The sequence below is a fragment of the Octodon degus genome, unplaced genomic scaffold (genome assembly GCF_000260255.1).
Source record: "Octodon degus isolate 3935 unplaced genomic scaffold, OctDeg1.0 scaffold00170, whole genome shotgun sequence".
Taxonomy (NCBI): domain Eukaryota; kingdom Metazoa; phylum Chordata; class Mammalia; order Rodentia; family Octodontidae; genus Octodon; species Octodon degus.
The window spans coordinates 1,544,226-1,565,560 of NW_004524746.1; the positions used below are offsets into that span (position 1 = coordinate 1,544,226).

The 21,335-nt window shown below is 34.4% G+C and overlaps 1 protein-coding gene across 3 annotated transcripts in view; it reads left to right on the plus strand.

Moving 5' to 3' along the window:
* Positions 1-21,335, plus strand: part of Kcnd2 (potassium voltage-gated channel subfamily D member 2) — a 540,162-nt gene that overhangs the window by 292,363 nt on the left and 226,464 nt on the right. The gene's annotated exons all lie outside the window — the stretch shown is intronic.

Sequence of the window (21,335 nt, forward strand, 5' to 3'; positions counted from 1 at the left end):
GTATAAATCTAATGAGAGAAAAAATGTTATACCTAAAAATCTGTTAACCATAAAATGTATAATTTTCAGCGTGCAGACATCATATAACCTAAAAATGTTACCTTCATGTAATAAGTTGGGCCAATTTTTTTAAAAAGTCATATCTTTGCTTATATTCCATATGTTTCTTCTAATTTCAGTTGTACCTCTCAATTATAAAATCAGGGGAATATCTACTAAATCAATTATAATAATCATGCATCTTTTGCCTATGTCAAGTTACTTAGTAAACATAGATATAGTTATACTTTGGCCCTCAAAAATTTTAATGCATACTCTATTTTTAAATATATATTTAATTCTAAACATTAAAATACATTTAGCAAAGAAAGCTATACAGTGTATTCAGTTAACATTTGATGCTTTAATCTCCCACTGTCTAAATTATGTCCTGCTTACATTATACATACAAGTTGTTAGAACATTGAAAACTACTTTATACATACAGCTCTCTACTGATATGCCTTAAGTGTGTATACACATGCTCCAAATACACACATGCATAACTAACATGTATTTGTAATGTTGGACAGAAATGTAATAATCTACATAGTAAATTAGTCATAATATTTGAAATGAAAATCTTGAAACCCTTCCATTCTATATCATCAGCTAGTTAGCTGCCCTTTGCTAGCTGCCCCTCTCTCCCATAATAGTCATTTTTCTTTTTCTGTTAAACTGTGAAAATGAATTTTAAAACAAGAAAGGTTTGTTTTGACTCTTGGTTTGTGCAAATCACATGTCTTTGACTTTGTCCCTCTGGGCAAATGACTTTGAATTAGTTCGTTCCGTGATCTCTCAAGTTGCTATCCAGTTCTGTTACTCTGTGAAAAAGTAGTGGCATGAAATTCTATTTCATACATAGGGTTGCCACCAATCTTGTCCTCCACTTCGATTTTTTCAGCTTAGATTCTGGCCTCCATTTATGACTTTCCCTAGTACTATTCCTAATCATCCTTCTCTATAGGTCTATTTCTCTGTATTCTTCTCAGCCTGTTACTAGGAAGTAGAATTATTTTTGCTGTAGTCCTCTATGTTACTTTTCATCTGGACATTCTACAAAAGGTCTTAGGTAAGCAGTGTTCAGCAATCCAATTTAATTTATGCATTTGAGCACAGGGTACAGCACCAACAATGTTCAGAAAGACTGACTTTTCAACTGAGGACTAATGACATACCCTGAATGAATCATTTAATCTTTTTAGGCATTCTCCAAGAGAATTACCTTAGTTTCTCATTCCAAGATAGAGATATTGAATGATCACTGGGATAATATATGTAAAATGATCTTTGGAAGCAAGCAGTTCAGGGGTAAACAAGACATTTTGCATCCTCACCTGCTTTTAGAGATGAGTCATTCAGTTATGCTGTTATGATTCTCGTATAATTTGTTCTCCTCAGACATTGCTACAAAGCTCCAAAAAAATTGATTGTCCAGTGTAAGTTATAATAACAATCCACAGAATAATTTCTGATAGACCAGAAAGAGTAAGAAGAAATCATGAATATTCTGGTTCTTTAGGTTCTAAATTTTCAATTTGATAGGTCTGCTTTATAACCTTAGGCAAATCCCATCATTGCATGTCCCAGGTTCTATGTCTCTATGTGAAATGTGGAAAATTTAGTACTGGCTTTGTGAACAATAAAGTAAATCAATGTAAAGCACATGTTTTATGAAATACTAAATAATAAAGCTACTGTTTTGTATGCTTCCCATTTTGGCAAGTAATTCTGTCTTGTTAGTTAAACATACCCTTCTTCTCTATTCTTATTTAAGAGTATTTTTCACTAGATTTGGCAATTGAAGTAGCAAGAAATTGAAACACAGAATAGCTGTTGACACACAGATGAGCAAAGGAAGAGAATCGCTAACTCATTATATTCTTTAACACCAATAATTATTTTTATGTAGGTGGCTTGCATCTATAGATTCAGAATATAAGAGCATAGTCAAAGCTGAAGGATGCCAGAAAACCCCAGCCTCACCTTCACAAGATCAAGTCAAGATGCTTCTAACTATCACATAAATCTGAGATATTTCACAGGTTAGATTGGACTGTGGAGAAATAATTTATTATCAGGTGTAATTCAAAAGGTGAGAATGGTAACTGATTGCCTTGGAAATGAGAGAAACACTTATAAAACTTACAAAAGAGCCTCAGCTCAGAAGGTTTGATACTGGCTCATTCTCTCTCCTTCATCAGCTAAGCTAGGATGTTTATAAGCCTAATTATATATGCTAATTTATTTCCCTTGCCTGACCAGCCCAATTTTTTCTCATAACAAAGAGCAAAATTAGTGTGCTGTGGACTTCACACATTTTGCTGGAATCAAGAATTCTATAATCCAGAGAGAAGATGGCCACCTATGGGGTGAAATAACGGGTGAATGTCTGCAAATTGGTACTGGAGGAAAGCAGACTGGGGTGTGTGTGGCATGAATGATTAAAGCTGATTTGGGAGAATAAATGAAAAGAAAACATAGCTGAACTAAAATCCAGAATGTATTGGATGAGTGAAGTGACACTGGAAAACTAGGGTCATGAGGCCTCAACCCATACCCTAGACACATTGTATGCACCAACTTTGGAAAGGAACAGACTGAGGAAGGAGCCAGCCCTCCAATAATGCCTGGCTGGTGAAGTAGGCTCTGTTAACCCTAACCTCCCTACTAAGGAGGATGAACAAAACATATGGAAACAAGAGATTCAGAGAAGCTGAAAGCAGAATGGGGGAGGGGGACCAAAACACCACATACCTGCATCTTGTAAACTGAATAATGTGCACCTGTAAGTAATGGGGCTGAGGAAGAGAACCTTGCCAGGCAGAAAAAATGAGTTGCCCTTTCCTACCACATAGAAAGGGAGTGCTGTTTGTGGGATTCTCAACATGCTACCTTCAATTATGAGAAGGGGGCCTCAGCATCTTATGCCTTAGGACTACAGAGCACAGGGAAAACCAGGCTTGTGACAAGTGCACATAGAAGAGTCCAACAGGTGCCATCTGAGATTAGAGATACCAGCAACCAAGTCAGAGCATGATTTGGCACAGCCGGACAGGACACGGTCTCCTGTTGTTCGCCTGGATACCAGAAAGGCCTGGCACATAATGACGCCCTGCCAGTAGCTCTGTGCTGGCCAAGGAAGCTCTCTCCTGAGCCTGGGGTTGGTTCTAGGTTCTTCAGAAAGACCTGAGAAGTGGACTTCTGTGGACAGATAGGTTGTAAGCAGTGCCTGGCTCAGTGGCCCTTTGGCCATATGTTAGGCAAGGAAAGCCTGTGGAGGGAAGACGTGAAGAAGTCTGCAATACACATCCCCCACACACACTGATAAAGACAGTTGGATCAACCAAAGCCTGCAGTGTCACACCAGAAGCACGACTTGCAACAAGGACATGTATTCAGAACATGCAGTAGCCCTCTTGCCTTCAAGTAGACAACTGTTCCAGAGAGGAAAACTACCTGGGCCAGCTTGTGATCATACCGTGACTCCAGTAGAGAGGGAGCTATATGGACAGTCTAGGTTAAGGCTTAAACAACACTGTGAAGGTTTAATTTTTTTCCTCTTTTTACTTTGGCTATTATAGTTGCTATCTCCTTGCTGCTTTGATTTGTGTCATCTTTTATATTGTTCTATTTGTTTTCTTTTGGTTCCTGCTTCCTCATTAATACTGTATTGTTATTATATTTTTTTCAAGGTTTTTGCCTTTGCCCTGTTCCCTCTTATAGCTTCTGTTCTTTTGGGGTTTTTACTTTCCTCCTTATCCTTTTTCCCTCTCCTACCCATTATCTTCCCTTTTTGCTTACCCCTCATCCTCTGCACTATTTAATAGCATAAATATAACAGGGGCCTGTGTGTGTGCATTAGAATAAGAGTTAACCGGTACTATGATATAAATGGTACCATTCAAGGACTGCTTATGATAATTCTTAAGAAACTGGATTTATAAGGCTCAAGTCAACAACTTTTGACATTGCCAGTCCTACGTATAACCCGCTACTATTATGGACTACTGGACTATGTTGGATTATTTTACTGAATTCACACACTTACAATATTTAAGTGGCAATGGAATACACATCTATGACAAAACTAAACAAAAACATTATACAAATGAAGGACCATTTTGTATCTGTGTATACAAAATATATATATATATATATATATATATATATATATATATATATATTCTCTTAGTTCAATAAGATTTGTACTAATAGTATCATGTCTGCATCTTGTACTATGAATAACTACTACAAAGAAAACAATATGCAATATATTAATTATTGAAACTGTCCCACTAATTGGTTTTGAAACTGTCTCATTGCTGTTTGTTTCTCAATAAAATTAATAAAAAAGAAACTGGACTTAGAGAATCCAAATAGAACTACCTACAAACATCAGCAGGTACAGAAACTCTCACAAGCGCAGCACACCCATTTCTGCCCAACACAAATGTTCTCTGAAACCTCCTCAACACTAACTCTTTACCCCAGCTATAAAAATAAATTCAATCTAGTCAGATCCCCTGTCTGTCTTACTTACTAACATTTCTCTTGTGTTCCTATCTTTTGCTTCTATAACTTCCTTCCGTCCTTCCTTCTTTCCTTCCTTCCTTTTTTCCTTCTCCTTTTCCACTCCCTACTCCAGATGAACCACCAATAGAAGTATAATATATTCTAGAAAGGGCAGAAAGTGACATTATCAAAACTTTTTATTTAAAAGATAATAAATGAAGAAAAATGCAGAATTTCAAAACAAAATGTTTAATATATTGCATATTGTCATCTTCAAGTCAGTTGCTAAGATTACAAGATATAGGCATGCTTAACTGATCAGACAGTATAATCATAAACTGTTTACAAACTTCTTTCAATGAATGAAAAGAAGTTAGTAGGATAACTCTTACCTATCTTATGTATATATCTGTTTTCTTACCCTTCTTTTCTCTTTTCACTCATCCCAATTGCTCTTTTGGTTTGAGCAGTTTATTTCCCTTTCACAATATCTGTTGTGTATCTTGCATCTTACTTACCTTTTCAGTTCCTTAAACTAAGGAAACAATATGATGTTTGTACACGCAAGTTTGATTTATTTTACTTATGAATGTGCTCTCTAGGTGTACCCAATGTTGTGAAAACAAGTTTTAATATTTGTAGTTGATACATGTTTGAATGATGCTCTTGATACTGTTAAAATGAGTGGAAACCATCTCCTTACAACACAGCGACAGTGTACAACCCAGATGAATTGAATAGGCTGAAGTGGTAAACCCTGTGGCAAATAAAGTCAAGAACACCTCACTGGAAAAAGAACTTGGCTTGCTGACTGCATACCAACAATAAATTCTGTTCACTGTACTTGACTTCATCCCTCAACACACAAAAATGAAAACTAGGAGTGTAAAGACACGATGCAACAGTGGCTCCAAAGACTCACAATTCTGCCACAGATGGCCCAAGAGGCACTCATGACAAACAAAACCAAACAAACAAACAACAAAAATAAATAAATAAACTTGGCAAGTTCAAAGATGGAGTAACCCTAAAGATAGTGGAACTACCTAAGAAAGTGGTCAATGTGATTATGGAAGAAATAAATAAAAGTACTCAGTGAAGTGTTTCAAAAAATAAAGGACAGATTTACCAAAACTAATAGTCTCCATGAAAAAAGGTTCTGAACAGCAATTGCAGAAATGGGTAATTCTTCTGAATTCATAAGCAACAGAAATGACTGTGCAAAGATACAGTATCACTAATTAGTACTCAAGTTGAATTACATGGTAATATATACATAGAATGTGTAGAATAATAACAGAGCAAGAAAAATTCATCTTATGGATACTAGATGATGCTAAGATGTCAAACCCAAGGCTAACTAGAAATAGAATATCAGAGGGTAGCACACATACAATTAAAGCCTATTTACATAAATCAGAGCAGAAAATTGTGCAAGTATGGAGAAAGAACTCAGCATAAGCAAATTGTACAGAATGCCAAATAATTGTATTTAAAAAAAAAAAAGAGGGAGGAGGAGGAAAAAGAGGAGGAGGAGAAGAGGAAAAAGAAGAGAAGGAGCGGAAGAGGGAGAAGAGGAAGAAGAAGAGGAGGAACAGGAGGAGGAGAGGGAAGAGGAGGAGGAAGAAGAGGAAGAGGAGGAGGAAGAGGAAGAAGAAGAAAAAGAAGAAGGAGAAGAAGAAGGAGAAGAAGAAGAAGAAGAAAGAAGAAAGAAGAAGATGACGACGACGACGACGATGACGACGACGACGACGACGCCGACGACAACGAAGATTAGAGGAGAATTTTCAACTCAAATTTTAGAAACCAGTAGAACTTAGAGTGAAATGTGTTCGGCCCTAAAAGAAAACAACTTCCAATTGAAAGGAACAGTTAATGCTTAAGTTTTTGACTAATTTTACATGCTTATGTCTGGTAATCTGAACAACTACTTTGAAGATAACAATATGTAATATTACAACCATTGTTGATTTCCTGTGGTCTTGTCTTGAAATTTTGTATTGTTTTTAATTTTTTATTATCTTCAATATAAAACAAAACAGCTTCTAAACAAGACTAATATATCCTAAAAATCACTTTTAAATTTGATGAAAGAATAAGGACAATACATGACGAAGAAAACTATAATTCATAACATCAAATCAGCACTTAAGATGTTCAAGAATATCCTAGACAGAGACAGTAAAACCAACAAAGTATAAAAGTTGGGTAGAGTGAATATGTTAAAAAGAGAAAAAATAAAGAAGATGACAGTAAAAAAAGCATTGCAATGACATGAAAAAGCCAGTACCTTTCCCTATAATGCTCAATGTAAGTGGCTTCAAATGGCCAAATAAAAGACACAGATATGTAGACTGGATTAATAAACAAATCCCAATGTTTTACTAGATTCTATAGACAGTATTTCATGCATAGGACCTGGAAAGCAAGCAGAGGTAACAGTTTTACTCAAAGGAGATCAAGGAGGTCACTACATATTAGTTAAAGGAACAATTCAACAGGAAGAAATGACAGTTGTAAATATATATGCATAAAATAGTGCTTCTGATGTCATAAAACAAACATTATGGGACAGAAAGAAATCAGATAAACACCAATACAGTCATCTATACATCACTTTGTTAAATAAATGAATTATACAAGTACTTACAAGGAGCTATCATAGCTGAACCATGCCTCAAAGAAATGGGCTTAAGGGATATCTACAGTGTTCTACAGTGCTGCAATAGAATACACATTCTTTTCAGCAGCACACAGAACTAAAAATAAAAAATTCTCTAAATAAAAAAAAACTCATAAAATGGGTAACTGAAATGAACAGACACTTCTCAAAGGAAATACAAATGGCCCATACATACATGAAAAACATTTGACATGTCTGATCATTAGAGAAATGCAAATAAAAACAACAATGAAAATACTTATTCTAAAAAGAATGACTATTATCAAGAAATCAAATAATAACAAACACTGGTAAAGTCGTCAGGATAAAAAGAACCCTCCTGTGTTGTTGGTGGGCATGTAAAGTAGTACAACCCTGTGAAAGTCAGTGTGGAGATACTTGAAAGACTAAAACTAGAAATTCCATTTGAGCCACCCATTCCCCTTCTAGGTATCTTTTCAAGTGGCAGAGACTTCACATTACAGTAAAACATACATATCCATGTTTATAGCAGGCCATTTCATAATAGCTAAATCTTGGAAGCAGCCAATATGTTTATCAACAGAAGAAAGGATAAAGGATGATTTTTGTACACAGTGGCATACTAGTATGTAATAAAGATAGATAAATTTGAGTTATTTATAGGAAAATGGATATACTTTGAAACCATGCTACTAAGTAAATCAAGCATAGAAGTGTAAATTTCAGTCTCTCTTACATGAGAAATCCAAAGTATACATAAATCAAAGAAAAATAAAAGATAATAGGATACAGTGAGATAGAAATTTTTCAAATGGGATAGATACAAAAAAATGGTGGTTGTGATAAGATGTAGAATGAATTAAGAGGTGTTATGTATATGTACCAGTTCCTTCCTATAATCACTGTGTACCCCAAGCACATAATAATAAAAATTTTAATAATATAATTAGAAAATGAGAGAAAAATACTAATGTATGTTTGCACATTATATAAGGTGTTATTTACAAGTAGCACTGATCCATTATTCCTATCTCTTTAATAGTAATATTTTTATGCTTTTTAATATTATACTGATTTTTAAACATATAAGTAACCAGAAGAGGATAGTAAATATCTTTATATGTGTAAATAGGCTGCCTGAGCCACTGAGAACAGAGAAAGAATGTAAATTCAAGCCAAGCTCTCACTCAAGGTTACTCTGCATACCAGATCCTACATAAAGCCCTCTCTGATTTGTGGGGTGCACAGTGTGGTAGGCTGCTCAAGGCTGGCATATTTCTTTAAAACAGTTTACTTCCCACAACCTCATGCATTACTGTGTCTATTTCTGATCTATTCGTCTATAAAGTACTGAAAGTTCAAGACTATAATTTATTCTCCTGTCCCATTAAAATAGAACAGAATTTAACTTTCTACTTCATCTATGAAAGCAAGCAAATCTTTACTTTGGCTTTTAGATATAGTGGACATAAAATTTATGTCATATGGGGCTGAGGAGCTACCTCAGCAGTCTTAAGTGCCTGTCTGGCAAGCCCGAAGACTCAGGTTTGAACCTCAGTACACCATGCCGTGCCAGTCCCAGAACCCTGGGCACACCATGCTGGTGACTGAAACTGGGCATGTTGGCACATACCTATAATCTCAGTGCTGGGAAGGCTGAGACAGAAAGAACACTATGAGTCCAAGCTTTGTAGCGAGACCCTGTACCAAATAAATAAATGAATAAATAGATTTTTTTAAAGATTTATCTCAAAACTTTTACTGAAAGGAAGCTTCATCAATAATTATCCTTGTGACAATAAACACAAATCACCACTGTTCAAGACAAAGTAAGACATTGGGTGTTGTATTCATGATCTGACCACTGCTTGGACTCTAGCATCTTTCTATGTCATGCTCTCCTGTACACACTAAGTATCCACAGGGTACTTAGTCATGCCAAGTATCCACAGGGATGGTGCTATCTCTGTCTAAATCTTTGAATAGGTTTCAGCAGAGATAGTCATCTTTATGATACTTTTCAGCTTTCAGAGAGAGTAAAGTAAAAATAACCCATTGGTCATGGTCCTTAGCATATTGTCATCTTTCCTATAAATTTCTGTCTGTCTCTCTGCCACCCTTGTGGGGATCTGTACAGAGTTTATGTCTTTGATTTCCTATCACAAACAATTTGAAGTTCGTTATAAGAGCATAATTAATAGTGATATTTATAGAAAAAATTATTTCAAAAATGCCTTGTAATCCTGATGGGGCCCAAATATTACTTGCTGGGCTGAGTGCCTAAATTAAAACATGAAATTATATGGCTTTCAGCCTGCCTTCAGATTTTATATCTGGAAAGTGACTAATGCATGATCTTTAAACCCTAACTCACCAATAATTTATTGAAAGATGAGCAATGAAATACTTATAGATCATTCTTATCCTTTAAATTGAGCCCATCTCATTTATGGTTGTGGGAAGGCATGTTTTGCTCATATTGTTTCCTTTACCATGTGCTGGCACTAACTGTATTTACTGTATTTATTAGAAACTGTGATTCATAACATTAATACTCTATTCTAAACTGCTTGGCCATGAAGGAATGCTATATGAAACTCCATAGAACAAAATTTCATATGCTTTTTACATTTTAAATGATGAAATAGGGTTCCAGCTGTTAGTCTTATTATAAAATACATTTTAGTAATACTGATCTTCTTTAATATTTGGTAGTCTACGTTTATGTGTTTCTATATAAATAACATTTGCAGTGGAAGGATTTACAATTTTTGTGTTATCAAGATTTTTTCATTGAAGTAATAAGAAGCCAGAGTGTATCAAAGCAACATTTTGAAACATATGGGTTACTTATGAGTATGATCTCTAGTTGCATCCACTTACCTATGAAGGCTTCTAGTTTGTCTTTCTTTATACCTGAGTAATACTCCATTGTATAAAAATACCAAATTTTTTTCATCCATTCCTCAGGTGATGGGCATTTTGGTTGTTTCCAAGATTTGGCTATGACCAATTGTGCTTCTATAAACATGGGTGCACATATATCATTGTGGTACAATGTTATCAGTTCTTCTGGGAAAATTCCAGATTGAATGGGATTTCTAGTCCTGGTTTTTGGAGAAGTCTCCACACTGATTTGCATAGTAGTTGTAACAGTCTACATTCCCACCAGCAGTGGAGAGGGGTTCCTTTTTCCCTGCAGCCTCTCCAGCATTTATTATTAGTTGATTTCTTTATAATGGCCATTCTTTCAGGGGTGAGATGGTATTTCAATGTTATTTTAATTTGCATTTCTTGAATGGCTAGTGATGTAGAGCATTTTTTCATGTGTTTGTTTGCCTCTTGTTTTCTTCCTCTGAGAAGTGTGTATTCATCTCACATGCCCATTTTCCAACTGGGTCTTTAAATTTTGGGACGGTATTTTTTTTTTTTTAGTTCTTTATTCTAGATAGAAGGCCTTTGTTTGAGTGATTATTGATTAAGATTTTTTTCAGATTTGTGAGTTGTCTTTTAACTCTGTTTGAGATTTCTTTTGATGTGCAGAAACTTCTCAGTGAGGGGAGGTCCCAGTGATTGATTTTTTTCAGGTATTTCCCATGCAGTCTGAAGTTTCATATGTAAATATCATATTGTCTCCCTAGTGTAACAACCAGAAAGACAAAATAAAACCTGAAAGGTACAACAGGTGTAGTACAACAGAAAGAAATGGAACTTAGGGATTAAACAACAAAGAGGAAAGAGAAAAGAAAACAGGTTGGGGAAAAACATGCAGGTATATATACAGGATGGCTGAGGTGATTGTATTGAAAATCTCCATCAGTCTTTTTAAAATAGCAGTTGATGTTTAAAATTTTTATCTTGACTAACACTATATGCTAATAGCTGCAATATAAGCAACTACATTGAGGACAGCAATGTGTTAGACAAAAATCATGCTTGAATACCTGTTATATTGGTCTTCTAAACATGTACCATTTCTAATGTCATATCAATTAGTGCTATACCCTCTTTAAAATGAGATTTAAAAAAAAGGTTTAAAAGGACAAGAACAAAATTTAGGGTTTCTTGAAAGCAAGGTGTAATTTCCAACCATATGTGCATTCCTACATAACTGTATCTGCTAATCTGAGCAACAGATTTGACAATAAAATATATAATATACAACAATTGTTAATCAGCTATTCTTGGTTTGAAAATCTGTAATTTTCAATATGTACTATTGTACATTGCCCTGTTCTTTTTTTTGTTTCTGATTTTCATTCTTGCTTGGCTTTTGCTTTTCAAAATAAAATGAAATATTAAAAAGAACATTTTGAAACAGCTCAATAACAAGGGCAAAACTTGTTATTCTTGGAAAGACAAGAAGTGTTGAATCAAAAGGAGTAAAATATGAAGTATTATGAGAAGTTCATGCAAAAAAAAGTTAGAACCCAGTGCTTTCTGAAATACTAAAATGAAAGATTCAGCTACTTTCTCAAGAAGTCTAGAATCAGGAGAACTAAAGAAATCTAAGAATAAGGGTGAGAAATAGTAATGGAGCTTGAAGCGAAATAAAATTTAGAAACCATTACCTTGAGTTTCAATTTGATGCTAGTTTTTAAAATACATTCTTATTTCTCTGACATTTAGTTGTCATGCAGTAATAAATATGAGCAAAGCTTCCATTTGTTTAGAAACATAATTTCATTTTCCATAATTACTATTGTAACTGCTATTACTGTAGAGCCTCGTTAATTCATGCTAATGACAAGAAGACAATTGCTGAATTTTGAAAATTGCTAAGTATAAGAGCAGATATGATAAAAGCCATGGGTATTTTATGTCAGGATATACTGTGTTCATTTATATTGACAATTTTAGCTCAGCTTTTAATTACTCGAATAACATTAGAAATAGTCAGTACCCTAAAACATATTTTGTGAAACTTAAAATACGACAGGTAATTTCTCTCCCTCATATTACCTCAGATTGTTACTTTAGGATACTGAATTATTCTAAAGGATATTTAATAACATCTCTTCCTTAGGAATGTGTTCAATAATGGGGTAGCAAAAGTGTTTTACACTTCTTCCACCTTTGAGTATGTTTTGTGCTAGTAGTTCAGTGGTAGAACATATTTAGCTTTCAGGAACCTTTAAGTACAATTCCTAACATAAAAGAAAAAAAAATATTCATTTAGTACCTATTCAGATTTTTTATGTCCTAGTCATTCCGAATGGGTGTGGTATTGTTATAATTTAACTTCAACTGTATCTTAACATAAACAAATTTTACCTTATGTTGGTTACTATAGGTATTTTTCTCCATGTTTTAGATAATATAAAATAAATTCACCATCTTTGATGTCTCTTCTTTACCTCAAATGTATGTTTGTTGTCTTGTGTAAATTTATCATCCACTTGAAAATTCTTAAAAAGAAGGGAAAAATTTGAAACACAGCTTTTGAAAATAGCGTGGGGAAGAAGAGTTGAAGAGAAGGCAGGGAAATGAGGAAAAAGAATCGTTACATCATACGTGCAAATTCCCTATAATGAATGTTGTCATTATATATATCTGAAATTCACTAATCACTCATTTAATTAAAAAATGTCATGTCTTCAGATTGTAAGTAGGGGGAAAGATTTAAAGTTTGGAGTTTAAGAAGAAAATTCAGATGCTTAGATTTTTGAGCCCAAGTCAGGAAGTATACCAGACTAAAAGGAACCCTTCTTTGTAGCTCTCTAATGTCCATTACTTTCCGATTTTTTTCTTTTTCTTTTTTTCTTTACTTTCTGGGAATGTTCTAATTTTATTTCAGGACATTTCCATATGTTATGATTGTATAGTCTTAAATCAACATAATGCAAGGTAGTATAAGCAAAATAAATTTAGAATTAATGTTTTCAGTACTGAGGATACAATTAATATCTGATGGGAAATTTTAGTAGTTTTCCTAGGTGGCCACACATTTGATAACTTGACAGCTTTGACTAGTAGATTTCTCTGTACCCTTTGTATAGTTCTCCAATATTGACATTATACAGGCTTTTGCTCATTAAAGCATAAAATACTATGTTCCTAGTATTATTCATTTATTCACGTAATAATCATTTGCTAAATAAGAGAATGAAGACATATCTGTTACAAATGCTTATATATTTACCCAGTTTCTCCCTTAAAAATATTTTTAAAAAATTTTATCATGTTAATAAGTTCATGATTACCTGATTTAATGGAATGTGCTATTCCATTACTCTATATTTTGGCCAAACATGTATGTTTGCTATTCTCCATCTGTTCTACCTTAACAAGCAGTAACCACTTCCTATTAGCATGGGAATTCTCACTGTCTCAAAAGCTTTCCTCTCAGGACAGAATTGAGACAGTGCCTCTTCCCCAGGCTGACATACAACTATACATCCTTCACATTTGCTATGCATTCTATACGTTGTCTTTCATGAATTTTTGTATACAATTCACCCGACATCACTTTCTGAATCAGATTCTAATTCATCTCAGAATTTAACTAATCAACATTGATTTTGTATTTTAGAAAAATAGCATAATGTAGAAGGACAAAAGGACCTAAAGCAAAGGGCTTGGCAAAAATTGGCATAAAACTCAACTAAGAAATTTAGGTGGTTTTGAGTTTAATAATCCCGTTAAACTGTCCTGAATTTGTCTCATGATATACAGAAAGAAAATTACATTTCAAAGTTAAAAAATGTGAAGATGTAAGATTTATCTTGCAGTGAACTTTTAAAGGAAGTTTATCTTTTCTGATTGTACCTGATAAGGGCTTTCCCATACAGTGTTTAGTATACTGTGCACACTGGAAAAGAAACAGGTCGAATTCATTTGAGAAAACATGACAAAAAGTACTCAGATATTTTGATTTATGTTCTTAATCATTTCATGTCCATAAACCAACAAAATATCTGAATCAGAAATGAAAATCATACAGGAAGTAATATAAACTTAATACTTAATATAAATATTAGTAATTATCCCTTGTAGACAACTTACCTAAGATTAAGCTTGTTTTTTGAAATGTTAATTTTCAGTCATCCTTTTTTATTAAATATAGGGAACTATGATCTTTTTCAGTCTTTCGCTTCCCCTTGACATTTCATTCACTGACAGAAGGATAGCTGAACTTTTCAGATAACTATGATCATTTTGGTTAAAAATATAATGCATTCTTCTCATACCTAAGAGCACATAAAATATTTGACTTTAATTCGATAATAACAACAATGAATCATTTTACCTCTCATAACCAATAGGTCTAGTGAAAATATAATAAAGTGCATCAGATTAATTGAGTAATTATGATGGCACTTTATCAGATCTACACAATGTGCTGGCTAAAGAGTCACGTCAATATATTTACCCTAATGTATATTGCTACGGAGTACATAATATATTCTCTACTTTATTGTCTTCTGGGAACTGAGGCAAATGATTCAATTAGCAAGAACACGTGAACTAAGGGAAATTAAATCAACTTTAATAAAAACAGCTATAAAACACGTTGCAAGCAAAGCATAGTGGTCATTAGGGGCTTCATTCCTGGAAATCAATAAAGTATTTCAAGGGTCATATTTTTATTACTTGTTCTTGCATGGTAGTTGGAACTCAATTCAAGGGCATGTTTAAAACTGCCAAACACCTGAGGACTCCTGACTTTAAGGCATTATATCTCTAATCACATTGCAAAGTATGCATTTCCTTTACATAGAGAACTGTGTCTGAGAAAGCGTCACAGGAAGTGATGAGTGAATTTAACATGCCTTTGGAAAGCAACTGTAGAACTCTGGAAACTTTTGGGTTTTACTAAATATCCAAAGATTCACTGACTAAAAATGTGTTTCTCCCCCTTTTTACTTACCTACATCCTACAGCTCATTCATAGTTATAAGAGTATGGATGGTGTCTATTAACTTTTTATTCTTTTATATATTTTTTCAAACGTTCTAATGCATTTATGTATTTAACTGAGGAAAAATACAAGTAAAATGGTTTTTCTTCACTATCTCCTCTCTCCTCCAGCCTCTTTTCAATTTTGTTACTCTCTTTTTAGGTAACTGCTGTTTTTGTCTGTGTGTGTGTGGTGCCAGGGATTAAACTCAGTATCTTGCATTTGCCAGGCAGGCACTTATGCCACTGAGCTGTATCCCTGGCCCAGTAATTGCTCTTCATGCATAAACTGTTAGGCTCCTAGAGATAGCCTGCTCATTTATATCTACTGAAATTAAGTCCATGTCCTATGCTGACATCTATGTATTTTGCAAGCATGAGATCATATTATAAATATCATTCTCACATTTTTTCAATATATATGAAACATTTTAAATAAACCCCATAGTATAACGTGATTTATTTAACCACTTCTTTTGCTGAATGATTTGAATATGATATAATTCCAGAATTCTAATTATTTCTCCATATTCCTTAATACATTTATAGATTATTTAACTCTTTTTGGGGGAATAAAGTAATAGGATTTTTTTTCTTTCTGTAATGTTTTTATTTTATTAGCACATGTTTGCAATTCATACAATTTACAGTCAACCTAGTCAGGGCTGTTAGGTTCCTGTATATGACACATCTTTATTCTTATTTTCTCATTCCTGTTCCTCCTCACCTTTTGCCTTTCTTGTCTTGGAACACTTTTTTTAAATAATGGTTTTTGTGTGAGTGTGTGTGTGTGTGTGTGTGTGTGTCTGTCTGTCTGTCTGTCTGTCTGTGTCTGTGTGTCTGTGTGCGTATGTGTGTGTAATGTTTTCCAGAAATCCCTCACATTTCCACACCAATGGAGGCAAATCTACCATACTAACCAAAATTAGCAAGGAACAGTAATCTTGGGAGGATTTACAGACATATATTATAGCTTGTTTCCTGAATTTTTTAATCCTCCTCCCTTTCCTTCCTTCTTCCCCTTCCCCTTTTTCATATTTGTTTTATTATTTGTCTTAACTCATGTTATGACATCTAGTATTTACATTACTCAGGGCTGTTAGGTTCCAGTATATGGCACATCTTTTATTCTTATTTTCTCAATCCTCTTCCTACTCACCTTTTGCCTTTCTTCTCTTGGACCACTTTTTTAAATGATGGTTTTTGTGTGAGTGTGTGTGTGTGTGTGTGTGTGTATGGGTGTGTATGGGTGTGTGCATGTGTATGTGTGACTGTGTCTGTGTGTGTATGTGAGTAATCGTGTTGCCTTGGCATTTGCATGTTTCTGCCTTCTAGACCATCATAATTAATAATCAAGAGAAAAGTCCATTGTCAGTTTCCTTTTTCTCTGCCAACTTCTTTGTGGTCTCATTAGATTTCTTTAAAGGAACTTAGTTGTATTGCCAACATGTCTTCCCCTTGTGCAGAGTTTTATATTTTGTAATTCTTATGGATTTTGTAGTCATTTGTTCCTATACTATAATTATTTTCCAGAAATCCTTCACCTTCCCATACTGATGGAGGCAAATCTACTGTAGCTAACCAAAATTAGCAAGGAACTGACTAATCCAATAGAAATAAGACCACAGTGGTCCATATATACATTTATTTTATATTTCTTTTAATGTTTCAAATTAATTTTGAGAAGGTAAACTGTCATCCCTCTTGAGCCAGTAACTGTATCATGATAATCACATAGCTATAAAAACTTTAAAAGGCTTTATGCATTTTTCACAGCCAAGTTAAGGAAGGTAGGAAGGTATCTGACCCCTAAAGCATTTTTGAGTCTTCTCCAAGTCAAAGTTACTTCCTTTCCCCTGGCCTACTTCTTACATGTATATGGCAACATTATGGCACTCAGCATTGTTTTATAAGTATGCATCTTTCTTCCACATTAGACTATGGTTAATTAAAGCTACAGAAAATGATCAATTCACTTTCAGTGGCAGTGCTATCAGTACAAAGAAGTGTAACAAGAACCTTAAAGTTTAAGGAATGTATAGGAAGCATAAGAACATATTTATTAAATAAATAAATGCATATCTTTGCAAAATAATCTAAGTCATGGATCTTATGAACCACACATATTTGTAAAGTAGGGATATTTATCTACCTGACATAATAACAAAAGTTACTGTGACATACTTGTGGAAAGTGACTAATACATTGTTAAATGGAACTGATTTTTTGCTGTTGTGCTACACAATGAAGTATTACAACAATCCAGATGCACTTACTTTTTCTGTGATTTTATTATTTCTCTGATACTATGACAGACATTGCTCTGATACTCGGGCCCTCAGGGAAGGAAGAATGATTTTCACAGTAGTTTATGCAAACATTGCTCTTTAAATTAGAATAGAAAAGCATCTTTAAAATGACAGCAGTCAAACAATTTAGATTCTCAATTTTGATATTCATTAAACTTAAAGCTTTTTCCTAGCTGTGGATAATGATTTAGAGAATTTAGTTTGGGCAGGGGAATAGCTTGTGACATATGTAATATAACTTTTAAAGGGATTCATTATTTTAAGAAATTGATGAGACATTTTGAAAGTTGGCTTAGCAATGAGTTTTTCTACTTTGGCTATTAAATATATTCAATTAAATATACAAATTGGAAATAATGTTAATTTAGGGTCATGTAAAAGATGTCATTTAAAATAAACTAAACAAGAGCTGATGAGATAGCTCAGCGGACTAAGCACTTCTTAGGCAAGCACAGTGGCCAGGGTTCGATCTCTGGCACTACCTGCCATGCCAGCCCCATCCTAGGGCATGCTGAGCTGGCAGTGGAGTCTGTAATCCCAGAACTCGGGAGACAGAAAACAGGAGGATCTCTATGAGTTGGAGCTTCATAGTGAGACCCTGCACAAAAAAATAAAAAGAAAAGAAATAAACTAAACTGAGATAGAAGTAAATGTCTTTTGTTTTTGGATTATGTCCTTTATATACTAAGATGAACCAGCAGCTTTATTTCACGGATGGAAATTAGTTAACACTACAGTGATAACTCACATGTAAATGAAACAGATGAGTTGAAGCTCGGTGACTATACTCTTCTGTGTAACCATTTCTAGAGAATTAGAAATTTTCAGTTGCATACTTGAGTTTCCTAGTAATACATAATGATTATGCCTGTTCCAGTTTGACTACTCTATCAGGTATGTTGTTTCTTAACATCAGCTTATTGACACAAAGGCAGGAGAGAAAGTAAAGCTATAGGAGTTGAGGAACTGCCATATTGACAAATGTGCCTATAAACCTCTACTACTAATTTCTTTGTGCAGTTATTTTTCTATTAGCAAATACATGATTAAAACCTAGAAAGGTAGTTATGGTGAACTGGTATTTCTTGAAAAATATTTTAATAAAGTATGTGCTCAATATTTTTCTTCCTTGCTACTTACAGCTTTCAAAACAGCTGTATAAGTTTAATGAAAGTGGAGTGCAGCACACTCTTGCTATGGACCCTCACCTAGAAGCATACTGATTCCTTTGAAAACTCAGTCCAGAGCAAACTTTCTGTCCCTTTTCTCACCCTCCTTTGTAGGTTTCCACAATCTCAGTTGTAATAATGTTTGTGGGTAATGTCTAAATGTAAGCCTAAATGAGCAGGATTTTTTCTAGTAGCTTATTCAGCAATGGAATGAGTATTCTGAATTATTACAGTGTAAAAGATGCCAGGATTTGGATGTACTTTACTTGGGCCATTTCACCTTCACCCTGTTCTTCTCTTCCAGAAAGCTTTTCGTGGCAGTAATCCAGCTGCTTTTCTATCAGTTGAATTTGAAATGCTCTATTACCTTGGCTAAATTTCAAATATATCAGTAAAAATCCCAAAGAGCAAATCAAGCTAGCAACAAAAGTATCTTTTCTAAATAAAGAGACTGCTGAACCCCAAGTATAAGAAGTGACAGTCTGCCATCAGGCCTATTTTACAGTCAGTTTTAATAAAACACATGATTTTCTTGAACATAGATCTTCAATTGCTAATGCAGGTTGCACCTCAATGCAAGCAAGGCACCTGCTTCCTTGGACTGAGCACAATACACAGCAGCCCTGAAGGAGCACAATTCTTGTGGTAGAATACAGGCACCAGAAACTGATTCATCCCTAGGAAATGCCAGAGTAGCCTCACAAAGAGCAGACCATCTGTGTTCTTCTAAAAGGTGGTCAGAATAAAATCCACCATGCCACACACCCTCATTTGCTTCAGCTTTGTAAAAAGCCTATTTCTTCCTAGATTTATTTCAAGCATATAGTTTCTGATTATTAATGCCCCACTTTGTAATCTATATCTAACATTATCTTCACTCCAAATGGTACCATTTACTGAAACAAAACAAAATAAAACTACTCTATGCTTCTGTACTTCTTTATAAATTCATGAAGTGTTTCATCTAAGATCAGACTGGTCAATTATTCTAAAGGGTTTGTATTCATCCTGCCTCATGTACCTTTCTGAGGCCCTTCACAGTTAGGACTAGGTTAGTTAGTACCAGGTTAATACCAATCATGACAAACAGCATTCTCCTAATTTTAATTTTAAATATTGCACTGCCTAACACTTTTTACTTCACTTTCTTTATTAAGCCATTATTCAATCAGTATGAGCCATTATTCCATTTCACTTTGTTCAATTTAGTAAATCACCCATTATTGTAAGATCTGCAATTTATTAACTCCAGCAACTGTTTTTGACCTCACTTTACTTGCTGTCGTTGTACAAAGCTTAGATTTACATGGTTTATCATTCTTGACTGTTACTCTCTAGCATACTCCCTCATGTTCTTTGCCTGTTTTTCTCTTTTCAAATTCACTTGTCAACTTTTATGTTTAGTTAAATCTTTCTCTGTTCCTACTACCATCTGAGCAGCTGAACAGTGTTGTAGAAAGCCAACATCAGTACTGACTGATAATAGATTTATGGCCACAGATTTATGGTTCATCATTGCCTAGAATCCTATTTCATTTCTGTAGCCAATTCATGCTCCCATATTTTGCAAAGACTATATATATACCTTCTTTCCTTCAACTTCAAGTGTATCCTTCCCCATCCTAATTGATTAGTTTTGTTTTTATACGTCTTTTAAAACTACAACTGTATATTTATATAATTTTTTCACTACCAAATTCATCAACATGCCTTTACCTGTACTCTTTTCTTTTTGTTAAATCTTGTTTCAGTAGATGAACTCTTCTTAATGTGTATAAAATCCAGAGACTTGACTGCATCCCTTCTATTTCGTGTGTTTGCAATGGACTTTGTACTCAGAGTCCTTGTGCTTGCAATTAATTTTATGTTTCTCCTATAAACTTTTCAATATACAAACTCTCCCTAATACTTCATCTAAGAAAATACCTTCCTTGGTAAAATAGCCAGGCAGGCTGGCATCTTTTATAGGAATATCCCTCTTAACTTTGTTTCTTCCATTTTTTTCTTTCGGTTTGGCAATCAGGCATATGAGTCTCCACTCTCTTCCTCAGCATTCTTTTCTGGGCCACTGGCATCATCAGTGTCGTTCACTCTGATGATCAATGCTCAGGCTTCATCTTATTTTATATTTCAGCTTCATTTGATAGAGCAAATTACTTTTTTGAAAAAGAATATATACTTGACTTCTGTGTCACCGAATTTTTCTGGTTTTTGTCCTCTTTGTCTGATAATTTCTTTAGTCCAATTGTTGGTTTCTCTTTTGCTTTGCAAGTAATGTTGTCCATCTGCAGTTCTCTGGCTTGCATCCTCTCTCTTTTTAATCTCCATATATACTTTGTGAGGCTTATCCAGTCTTGTGTTTTAAATGTTCTTGTGTGCGCTCAGGTTTCCAACTTTACAGTGCCACTGGCTTACCCCATGGGCAAGTCAAGCAGGACTCTTCCTGTGGAAGATCATGTGTTTTACTAGTACATGTGTACTAATATCTGTAGCACAGAATGTTTGCATTTTTTCAATGCATATACATAACAACTTCAGCTCCTCTTTCATCCCTTTGCCTTTTGCCCCTCTACACAACTGTGGGCCCCTTCCCTTTTTATTTGTACATGTTTTTGGTACATAATGTTTACATTCTGAGTGGAGTTGGTACATGTGCCTAACTCATCCAACTCCTTTTTCAAAGTTTATTTCTAAAATTCAGAAAAAAAAGTCAAGAAAAAGATTATTCTTGCCTAATTTGTGCACTAATTATATAAATAT